Source organism: Triticum dicoccoides, chromosome 5A, assembly GCF_002162155.2.
Source record: "Triticum dicoccoides isolate Atlit2015 ecotype Zavitan chromosome 5A, WEW_v2.0, whole genome shotgun sequence".
Classification (NCBI taxonomy): Eukaryota; Viridiplantae; Streptophyta; class Magnoliopsida; order Poales; family Poaceae; genus Triticum; species Triticum dicoccoides.
In genome coordinates this window covers 500,916,558-500,929,272 of record NC_041388.1, presented here as the reverse complement: position 1 = coordinate 500,929,272, position 12,715 = coordinate 500,916,558, and positions in this window count along the sequence as shown.

Below are 12,715 nucleotides of genomic sequence, written 5' to 3'. Positions count from 1 at the left end.
ATCGGTAGGACCGAGTTTGGCTTAGGGTTTAGGTCATATGTGGATATGGGAAAGTAGTTGAGGGTTTTTGGAGCATATCACTAAGCACATGAAGCAAGAGGCTCATTAAGCAACACCTCATCCCTTCTTGATAGTATTGGCTTTTCCTAAAGACTCAATGTGATCTTGGATCACTAAAATATAAAATGAAGAGTCTTGAGCTTTTGAGCTTGAGCCAATCCTTTGTCCTTAGCATTTTGAGGGTTCCACTTTCACATCCATGTCATGCCAATCATTGAGCTTTCCTGGAATAATCATCTTGGAATAGCATTAGCTCAATGAGCTATATGTTGTTATGAATTACCAAAACCACCTAGGGATAGTTGCACTTTCACCATCCCGTGGCTTGATGCGGATGAACTCCTCTTCCTCTCCCTTGAACAGCTCGGACATGATTTTTGCTAAAGCAGCAGCGTTTGCCGGACCCTTACGCCCGCAACGGGTGGCATCGTCTTCCCCATTAAAACACCACAGGGGGTGCCCTCGATATTGAAGTGGCTGCACTCCCTGCATTATGCATATTGACATAACCTCGATTACTATCAATCCTGATTGAGCCAGCACTTTAATCCGGTTCATCAGGTAAAGGACTTCTCCGTTATCTTCCTCCTGGGGGCTCCATGGGTACCAGCTGCAGCATTTCTTCAGAGGAGCATTGTTGAACTCAGGAAGACCCCGCCGAACAGGGTCCGGAAGGGGGACGTCCTCCATATAAAACCATTCCAAAGGCCAGTACTCGGACGTCTTCTTCGGAGTACCGGACAGGTATTCGGTTTTGGCGGTGCGCCATATTTCGGCTCCGCCCACTTGATAAAGTGACCCCTCCTGTGTGCGGGGGACGAGGCAAAATAACCTTTTCCGCAGCTCGAAATGAGCCTCGCGGCCCAGGAATAACTCGCAGAGGGCAACATAGCCGGCGATGTGTAATATGGAAGCAGGGGTGAAATTATGCAGTTGGAGGCCGTAAAACTCCAGGAGCCCGCGGAGGAACGGATGAATTGAAATCCGAGTCCCCTTAATAAGTAAGGAACAAGGCATACCCGCTCCCCCATAAAGGGGCTGGGGAAGCTCTCTGCTTGCTCCCCGCCATTGTAGCTGGCGAGCCCGGCTCGGACGGGAACCATATACGCTGGAGGGAGAAATCCCTTAGTCTGCAGTCCGACTAATCGACTGTGTGGGACAGAACACCTCTGCCAATCACCGGGCTTAGGGCTACGGGGGCGGGAGGAGGAGCTGCGGAGGTCGGCCATGCTGGAGTGGATTTTTCCGAAGCGCGCTCCGATGGATTCTCACTGGGGGAGGATGATATGGATTGGATCTAAGAATCACCATCCCTTTAATAGACAATTTATTTATCTGTCTAGGGGGGCAGATGTAAAAACGCCCTAGCTCCTCGTATTCATTCGATGCATGGGAGATAGCCCTTATTGGGTGCAGAAGCCAAGAGGTTCAACATTTATGGGGCCGGACACTGCTTAACAAACATTCAAAATTTGGAGAAGAACCCGCCTTGCAATGCCGAAGACAGTACTGCGTGTCGGACTTGATGTCATTGAAGCCTGGTTCGGGGGCTAGTGAGGGAGTCCTGGATTAGGGGGTATCCGTACAACCGGATTATATCCTTTGGCTGGACTATTGGACTATGAAAATACAAGATTGAAGACTTTGTCCCGTGTCCAGATGGGACTCTCCTTGGCGTGGAAGGCAAGCTTGGCAATACGGATATGTAGATCTCCTTCCTTGTCACCGAATTTGTGTAACCCTAGCCCCCTCCGGTGTCTATATAAACCGGAGGGTTTTAGTCCATAGGACAACATAAAATCATACCATAGGCTAGCTTCTAGGGTTTAGCCTCTCTGATCTCGTGGTAGATCAACTCTTGTACTACTCATATTATCAAGAATAATCAAGCAGGACGTAGGGTTTTACCTCCATCAAGAGGGCCCGAACCTGGGTAAAACATCGTGTCCCCTGCCTCCTGTTACCATCTGCCTTAGATGCATAGTTCGGGACCCCCTACCCTAGATCCGCAGGTTTTCACACCGACACCGACTAAAACAGCGTGGCCGGGTCTTTTCCCGCGCAATATGCTGGGAGGTTGGCTTAGTTGGGTTTTTTAGGACGAGTAATGCTACACCTATGTAATCCCAGTTACGTAATTAATGTAATGTGAAACGTGTGAGCTGTTGATTGTAGATTGGGCGACGGAGGGGCCCACCACCATGAAAATCGGGGAGGAGAGAGAGGCAATTTATGTTAACCCTTTTGTAGGTTCCCGTAGATGTAGAAAGATGTGAAATGCGTGAATGTGTAGTGGACGTACTATTGGAGTGCCTAAGATAAATTGTGTATGTAGACCCTATGTGTTTATTTACTTCGCATGTTAGCTTTGTCTCGGTTCAAACCTTCTAAGTTTATACACACAAAAATGAATCATCATTCCATATCTATCTCTATCTATCTATCTATCTATCTATATAATCTTATAAAAAGCAGAGTTGGTGATGATGGTGTGCCTGCCGTCCTGCAATATAGGCTGTCTGATCTATATCTAACGGATAGGAAGGAAACTATGATAATTTACCCGCACTCCTCTCCACATTTGCAGATAAGGCCTTCCCTCGTTCATCCATTTCTCCCACAAGATCTTGATGTTCCATGCAATGCACGGGCATCTTTCTAGTACTCCTACAATATACTATATTATTGTGAAAGTTCATATACACCGGCCGAGATTAATGCAAACACATTATACATGCGAATAAGACACGTGTTCCTGTTTCTAGAACATACAATATCTGTCTATCACACCATGTTCTTACATCAAAGTACTACTGTTGTGTAACCTGCAACAACCACTTATCATAAGACATGCTTGACTTGGTAGTGTGATATAGGTTACATCTCGCATTCTTTTCTAGCTTGTACTACTTCTAATTTGTTGAAATGGCACTTATGACGAGACGGTTTTAACTTGGTAGAGTGATATTCGTTGCATCTTTGATATGGTGTCTAGCTTTCATTACTTCTAATTTGTTGAAATGCCTTCTCCTTAGTTTACACATCATAAGCTATGAATATGCAATGGCACTAATGACGAGAGACCTTTAACTTGGTAGTGTGATGTTGTTTGCATCTTGCATATGATTTATTTCTTGTACTGCTTCACATTTGTTTAAATGCCAGTTATGACGAGACACTATTAACTTGGCAAAGCGATATTTGTAGCATCTTTCATATGGTGTCTACCTTACATTGCATTGCTTCTAATTTAGTGAAATGTCTTTTTCTTAGTTTACACATCATAGTTCTGGTTATCTCATGTCGTCCTATTTTTCGTACATATCACATCCTCCTATCATGTGGTTGTCTAACATCAAAGTTTAGTTCGTCTGTATCACGCATCAATTTATTTTGAAGAACTAAATTGTTATTCCTTTTTCTTGTCGGCTTGACTTAACATGGCACAGAAAAAGAGGAAGGGACACAGAATGATAGGGGATGGTGTTAGTACTAAGGACACACGGAAAGTGAACTGGAAGAATCCTGCAGATTCTGCTAGTACTGATGGTGCAATAGAAGGTCAAAGTCCAGCGGAAAATTGTACAAACGGGTCCCGTGCTACACGAGCTGCAGAACAAGCCAAACAGAAACAAATAGCTACCACCAAACAAGCAGAGACAGCCCTAGTTGTTGCAACACCTTCCACAGTACCACCAGTTGCACGAGTTACTCGTTTGTCAACTGAGCTAGCAGCACGTTCCCAAGCTCCCTTGCCACCTGACATTACTTCTTAAGCATTCTTGACACAAGACGAGTTGGCAAGATCAGATGAACTTTCTGAGCTTCAACAACAAGAAGGTAGTTGTTGGAGTGTAGTTACAGTTGCATGCTTCGTTAAATGTAGTCTCACAGTTTGATGTACATTAACACTTCCTATGTTCATTGTTGGACTAGCACCTAGGCGCAAGAGGAAACAAACATCAGGGATAATGCTCGTTGGTTAACTAAATCTAGAGGAGGAAGAATGGAGATCCATTTTGAGGCAGGTTTAAAAAGTCCACGTGATGCTACAGAGTTGGCTGATAACCCACAAGTATAGGGGATCAATTGAAGCTATTTTCGATAAGTAAGAGTGTCGAACCCGAGGAGCAGAAGGAAATGACAAGTAGTTTTCAGTAAGGTAATGTTTGCAAGTGCTGAAATTGTAAGTAACGGAGTAGTTTGATAGCAAGATAATTTGTAAAGATCAAGTAACAATAGTAGTAACAAAAGTGCAGCAAGGTAGCCCAATCCTTTTGAGGCAAAGGATAGGCCAAAATGGTCTCTTATGATAAGCAAAGCGTTCTCGAGGGTACACGGGAATTTCATCTAGTCACTTTCATCATGTTGGTTTGATTTGTGTTCGCTACTTTGATAATTTGATATATGGGTGGAACCGGTGCTTAGGTTCTATTCTTACTTGAACAAACCTCCTACTTATGATTAACACTCCTACAAGCATCCACAACTACGAGAAAAGTATTAAGAATAAATTCTAACCATAGCATTAAACTTTTGGATCCAATCGGTCCCTTACGGAATAGCGCATAAACTGGGGTTTAAGCTTATGTCACTCTCACAACCCACCATCTAATTGCTACTCCATAATGCATTCCCTTAGGCCCAAATATGGTGAAGTGTCATGTAGTCGACGTTCACATGACACCACTAAGGTAATAACAACATACATACTATCAAAATATTGAGCACATATCAAGTTCACATGATTACTTGCAACATGATTTCTCCCGTGACCTCAAGAACAAAAGTAACTACTCACAAATGATAAACATGTTCATGATCATAGGAGTATTAAATAGCATAATGGATCTGAACATATAATCTTCCACCAAATAAACCATATAGTAATCAACTACAAGATGTAATCAACACTACTAGTCACCCACAAGCACCAATCTATAGTTCCGGTAACAAGATTGAACACAAGAGATGAACTAGGGTTTGAGAGGAGATGGTGCTGTTGAAGATGTTGATGGATATTTCCCTCCCCAAGTGGGAGAGTTGTTGGTGATGATGACGACGATGATTTCCCCCTCCGAGAGGGAAGTTCCCCCAGCAGAATCGCTTCGCTGGAGGGCAAAAGTGCTCCTGCCCAAGTTCCGCCTCGAGGCGCCGGCGCTTCATCCTGAAAGTCTCCTCATTATTTTTTTCTAGGTCAAAATGACTTATATACCAGAAGATGGGCACTGGAGGTGGGCCGAGGAGGCCACAACCCACCAGGGCGCGCCTGGGGGCCCTGGCACGCCCAGGTGGGTTGTGCCCACCTGGTGGCCCCCTCTGGTGTTTATTGGCTCCAGTATTTCTTAAATAATCCATAAAAAATCTCCGTGAAGTTTCATCTCATTTGGAGTTGTGTAGAATAGATGGCCTGACGTAGCTTTTCAAGGTCCAGATTTCCAGCTGCCGGAATTCTCCCTCTTGGTGTGTTGCTTGCAAATTATGAGAGAAAAGGCATTAGAATTTCTCCAAAAATCATTATTATGGATAAAAACATTATAAATAACAGTAAGAAAACATGATGCCAAATGGACATATCAACTCCCCCAAGCTTAGACCTCGCTTGTCCTCAAGCAAAAACCGAAATCAAAAAAAATGTCCACATGCTTTGAGAGAGAGAGGTGTCGATAAAAACAAAATACAGACATAGAAGCATCATGTTGATTATTATAACAGCAACAACATTAAACATAGGGATTTTATCATAGAACTTTTATCATATACTTCTCATGAATAAGTAATAGTTCATCACACAATCGAAGTACAAAGCAAAAAACTCTATTAGAAACCGACAAACTATGTTCTCAGTCAATTTTGCAACTACAACTCATCATCTTTTCAGGAAGGGTCACGTGTGGGAGCCTTTAGGCAAGTCCACATACTCAACCATCATATGGTCTTCTATGATTGTTAACACTCACCTCATACCCATGAGCAAATCGTTTCAATCGGACAGATAGAAAGATAGGGGCTTATAGTTTCGCCTCCCAACATACTCACCTCAAGGGTGATGTCAACAATAATAACTCATGCCATCTATATTCAACTGGACATATGTGCCTAGATCTTTCCTCACCACATGATGCTTGACAAAGGAGAAAAATAAAAGGAATAGAGCGAAAAACTTTGACTCTTTGCATAAAAGTAAAAGATAGGCCCTTCGCAGAGGGAAGAAGAGGTTGCCCTGCGCTTATTTGTTTGTATGCTCAATCCCTTAGTGCAAGAGAACGTCACGTTGTATTGCCCCTTAAGATGACAACCTTTATTATGCAGTATGTCGCTTTTATTCTTTGTCATCCAAGTTCGTACAACGCTCAATTTTCTTTTACACTAAATGATCTCACACTTTTAGAAGCAATTTGTATTGCCTTTTTGCACCGATGACAACTTAATTGAGGGATCTTGCTCAATCTCTAGGTAGGTATGGTGGACACTTGAAAAAGATTTGGGTCTACGGGTTTTTGGATGCGCAAGTAGTATCTCTACGTAGTGCGGAATTTTTGGCTAGCAAAGATAGGGGCAAGCACCACATGTTAAAGGATCTATGACAATATGACTTCTATATGAATATAAACAAACATAAACCATTAAGTTGTCTTCCTTGTCCAGCGTCAACAATTTTGGCATATAGTATTTTGATGAGGGCTCACAATCACAAAAGGTTTCTAGGATAGTATATCTATATGTGAATCTTCTCTTCCCTTATTAATTCTTTAATGAGTTGCATCATTAACTAATGCTATGTTTGTCAATCTCTAATAAAATTTTCTACTTATACTTTTCCTTATGTGGTGCCATCACCTACCATGGGATTAGTATATGATCTTATTGATCTATTTTCCTTTCTCTTTTTCTTTCTTTCTTATTTCTTTTATTTATTTGCTACATGAAAGTAAAGAAAGCAAAAACTCAAACTAACTTTATTATATAACTTGCACATGATTACAAGGATAGATCACTAAGCAAACTCTCAAAGAAGAAAGGATCGAACTAAACTTTATTTCATCTAAAAGCAAATGATCGAACTAGGATAAGTAAAAGCAAAAAAAGATAGTGGGATGATACGATACCGGGGCACCAACCCCAAGCTTGGCGGAAGCCAAGGGGAGTGCCCATACCCGATACTCAATTCTCCTCTGGTGGTGAAGAAGATGATGATGGTGATGAAGTAGTATTCTCCAATATAATCATGAGTATATCCTTTAATCCTTGAATCTCCCGAAGGGCTTCATGAATTAATTCACTGCTTTTCTTCACCTCAGCCATTATGTGTTTATTCTTAGGGCCCCACGGTCTAGTTCCTGCACTGTTTTCTCTTGGCCGGGATATGTCCCAGTTGGACGGTATGTGCCTACGGGGAGTGTTCTCGAACCCATAATTGTGAATCAGATTATGAAAATTGTTACGATGTAACCTATGTAAGGGCCTCCTTGGTAGGAGCTCTTCTTGCACTTCCAAGCTCGCTTGATTGTTCGGTAATCCCATGGCTTCCCCTTCTTCCTCCATAGCAACCTCTTCAGCTTCATCCCACCTTAGATCTTCCTGAACCAACCTTATGTCTCCTTCTCCATTGTTGAAGGGTGAGGAAGACATGACGTTGGTCTAGTTGAATCTGTAAGAAATCAGCAAGGAAAAAGAGAACAGAGGATTTCTCCGTGATACGGTGATCAACAGGTTCAGGAAGTATATAAGGATTTTTTATCTTGGAGGACAAGTATATGGTAGAAAAACGGAGTACGGAAGGTATCCCAGGTGGGCACAACCCACCTGGGCACGCCAGGCTTGCCTGGCGTGCCCTGGTGTCTTGTTCCCACCATGGGACGCTTCCTGGAAGTTTCTTTATTTCCAAAATTTTAAAATATTCCAAAACTGACAAAAAATATTTTTACGGATTTTTCGGAGTCCGTTTACTTACCGTATCATGTACCTCTTTATTTTCACGATTTTGGAGTGTCCCGAAAGGACTCTTTTATGTGTTCTTCCGGTGTCAAAGTTTGGATAATATTACTTTAAACATTGGTAGGCGTACCTGAGATATAATGCTTTACTCGTTGCCCATTGACAACCTTCGGGTTAGTACCTTCAGAGTTATTTATTTTGATGGCACCAGACCGGTAAACCTCCTCGATGATGTATGGGCCTTCCCATTTCGAGAGGAGTTTTCCTGCAAAAAATCTAAAATGAGAGTTGTACAAAAGAACATATTCTCCAACTTTAAACTCACCCTTTTGAATTCTTTTGTCATCCCATCTTTTAACTTTTTCTTTGAATAACTTTGCATTCTCATAAACTTGGGTTCTCCACTCATCTAAGGAGCTTATATCAAATAACCTCTTTTCACCAGCAAGTTTGAAATCATAGTTGAGTTCTTTAACTCCCCAATATACTTTATGTTCGAACTCAAGAGGCAAATGACAAGCTTTTCCATAAACCATTTTATAAGGAGACATACCCATAGGATTTTTATATGTTGTTCTATAAGCCCAAAGTGCATCATCTAATTTCTTAGACCAATTCTTCCTGGACCTATTAACAGTGTCTTTTGCAAAATTAATTTTATTTCTCTATTGCTAAGTTCAACTTGACCACTAGACTGAGGATGATAGGGTGATACAATTCTATGGTTAACATCATACTTAGCAAGCATCTTACGGAAAGCACCATGAATAAAGTGTGAACCACCATCAGTCATTAAATATCTAGGGACTCCAAACCTTGGGAAAATAACTTCCTTCAGCATTTTAATAGAGGTGTTGTGATCAGCACTACTGGTTGGAATGGCTTCTACCCATTTAGTAACATAATCAACAGCAACCAAAATATGTGTATACCCATTAGAGGAAGGAAAAGGTACCATGTAATCAAATCCCCAAACATCAAATGGTTCAATAGAAAGTGAATAATTCATAGGAATTTCCTGAAGCTTACCGAAATTGCTTATTCTTTGACATTCATCACAAGAAGAGACAAACTTATGGGCATCCTTGAAGAGAGTAGGCCAATAAAATCTAGATCGCAATACCTTGTGAGCAGTTCTATCTCCAGCATGATGCCCTCCATAAGCCTCGGAGTGACATTTCCGTAGGATTTTTCCCTATTCATGCTTAGGTACACAATGTCTAATAATACCATCTACTCCTTCTTTATAAAGATGTGGGTCATCCCAAAAGTAATGTCTTAAATCATAGAAGAATTTTTTTCTTTTGCTGGTATGTAAAGTTAGGTGGTAAATATTTAGCAACAATGTAATTAGCATAGTCAGCATACCAAGGAGTACTATTAGTAATATTTATTGCAGCTAACTACTCATCAGGAAAACTATCATCAATAGGTAGTGGGTCATCAAGCACATTTTCAAGCCTAGACAAATTATCAGCTACAGGGTTCTCATCTCCTTTTCTATCAATGATATGTAAATCAAATTCTTGTAACAAGAGAACCCAATGAATAAGTCTAGGTTTAGCATCTTTCTTTTCCATAAGATATTTAATAGCAGCATGGTCTGTGTGAACAGTTACTTTGGAATCAACAATATATAAATTTATCACAATCAAACACCACTGCTAAGAATTATTTTTCAGTAGTAGCATAATTTATTTGAGCACTGTCTAGAGTTTTACTAGCATAATGAATAACATTAAGTTTCTTATCAACTCTTTGTCCTAGAACAACACCAACAGCATAATCGCTAGCATCACACATAATTTCAAAAGGCAAGTTCCAATCAGGTGGTTGAACAATAAGTGCAGATATTAAGGCTTTCTTGAGTTTTTCAAAGGCTTCTACAAAATCATCATCAAAAACAAAAGGAATATCCTTTTGCAAAAGATTAGTAAGAGGCCTAGAAATTTTAGAGAAGTCTTCGATAAATCTCCTATAGAAACCAACATGACCTAGGAAACTACGAATACCTTTGATATCCTTAGGACATGGAATTTTCTCAATTGCATCAACCTTAGCTTGGTCCACTTCAATTCCTTTTTCGAAAATTTTATGATCCAAGACAATGCCTTCATTAACCATAAAGTGGCACTTCTCCCAATTCAAGACAAGATTTGCTTGTTCACATCTCTACAAAACTCACCCAAGATTGCTTAAACAATCATCAAAAGACTTCCCATAAACAGAAAAATCATCCATGAAAACCTCAACAATCTTTTCACAAAAGTCAGAGAATATAGCAGTCATACATCTTTGAAAGGTAGCAGGTGCATTACATAAACCAAAAGGCATACGTCTATAAGTATAAGTTCCAAAGGGACAAGTAAAATTAGTCTTTTCTTGATCAGGTTGAGAAACAAGTATTTGTGAAAAGCTAGAGTATCCATCTAGGAAGCAAAAGTGTGTGTGCTTAGATAATCTTTCAAGCATTCTATCAATAAAAGGCAAGGGGTAATGATCTTTGCTAGTTGCTTTGTTTAATTTTCTGTAATCAATTACCATTCTATAGCCTGTAACAATTCTTTGTTGGATAAGTTCATTCTTATCATTAGGAACAACAATAATACCTCCTTTCTTAGGGACACAGTGAATAGGACTTACCCATCTACTATCAGTTATAGGATAGATTATACCTGCTTTCAGGAGTTTTAAGATTTCCATTCTCACCACTTCCTTCATTTTTGGATTCAACCAACATTGGTGATCAGCAATGGGTTTAGCATCAGGTTCCATATTAATTTTGTGCTGACGTAGAGTGGGACTAATGCCATTTAAATCATCAAGAGTATATCCAATAGCAGCTCGGTGCTTCCTTAGAACTTTCAATAATCTTTCTTCATGTTTTGAAAGGTTAGCACTAATAATAACAGGATATATCTTCTTTTCATCGAGATAAGCATATTTCAAAGTGTCTGGCAATTGTTTTAATTCAAACACAGGATCACCTTTAGGTGGAGGAGGACCTCCTAGAGTTTCAATAGGCAGATTGTGTTTAAGCGGATGACATTATTCAAAAAAAACCTTATATATTTCATTTCTTTCATGCATATGTAAAATCATTTTCATGGTCTAGCAAATATTTTTCTAAAGGATCAGTTGGTGGAACAGAAATAGAAGCAAGACCAATTAATTCATCCTTACTAGTCAATTCTTTTTCATGATGATTTCTACTAAACTTGGAAAAATTAAACTCATGAGACTCATCACCAAAGCTAACACGAACAGTTTGTTTCTTACAATCTATCTTAGCATTAGCTATATTCAAGAAAGGTCTGATAATGGGACAAAAGTCATCTTGTGGGGAACCAAGAACAAGAAAATCAGTAGGGTATTTTATTTTCCCACACAAGATTTCAACATCTCTAATATTCCCAAATGGTGATATGGTGTCTCTATTAGCAAGTATAATAGTAACAACTATTTCTTCTATCTCAGTAGGTGCTATATCTTTCATACTTTCTTCATATGAAGTGTAAGGAATAGCACTCACACTAGCACCCATGTCACATAAACCATGATAACAGTGATCTCCTATTTTAACTGAGATGACGGGCATGCCAACAACAGGTCTATGTTTATCTCTTTTATCAGGTTTAGCAATTCTAGCAGCTTCTTCACAGAAGTAAATAACATCCCCATCCATATCTTCTTCCAGGAGATCTTTAACCATAGCAATACTAGGTTCAACTTTAATTTGTTCATCAGGTTTAGGTGTTGTAATATAGCTTTTGTTAACCACAGTTGAAACTTTAGCATGTTCCTTAATCCTAACAAGGAAAGGTGGTTTCTCAATATAAGCAGAAGGAACAACTGGATCAACATTATAAAGTATAGCTTCTTCTTCTTCCACTAGTACTGGTTCTTTAATTTCTTATTTAATAGGTGGGTGATATTTAAACGAATTCTACTTAGGGAGTTCAACATGAGTAGCAAATGATTCACAAAAGGAGGCTACTATCTGAGAGTCAAGTCCATATTTAGTGCTAAACTTTTGAAAATCATCAGTATGCATAAAAGATTTAACACAATCATACTGAAGTTTAATACCTGACTTTTTACCTTCGTCGAGTTCCCAATCTTCAGAGTTGCATTTAATTCTTTCCAAAAGATCCCACCGGAATTCCATAGTCTTCTTCATAAATGAACCAGCACAAGAAGTATCAAGCATGGTTTGATCATTACGAGAAAGCCGAGCATAAAAATTTTGGATAATAATTTCTCTTGAGAGATCATGATTGGGGCATGAATATAACATTGACTTAAGCCTCCCCCAAGCTAGAGCGATACTTTATCCTTCACGAGGCCGAAAATTATATATATAATTCCGATCACGATGAACTAGATGCATAGGATAAATTTTTTGGTGGAACTCCAATTTCAAACGATTCCAATTCCATGATCCAATATCATCATATAGCCTATACCTTGCCAATGCTTTTCCCTTCAAAGATAAAGGGAAAAAATTTCATCACTTCATCCCTGGGTCTGCAAGCTTAAACAATCCACACATTTGTTCCACATATATCAAGTGCATATCACGATGTTCGGTTACATCTCCTGCATAAAGATTAGGTAGTAGTTGTTCTATCATACCAGAAGGAATTTTATATTCAATATTTTCAGTAGGTGCAGTAGGTTGAGGGGTTGCTAATTGTGGTTCCGGACGAGGTGAAGA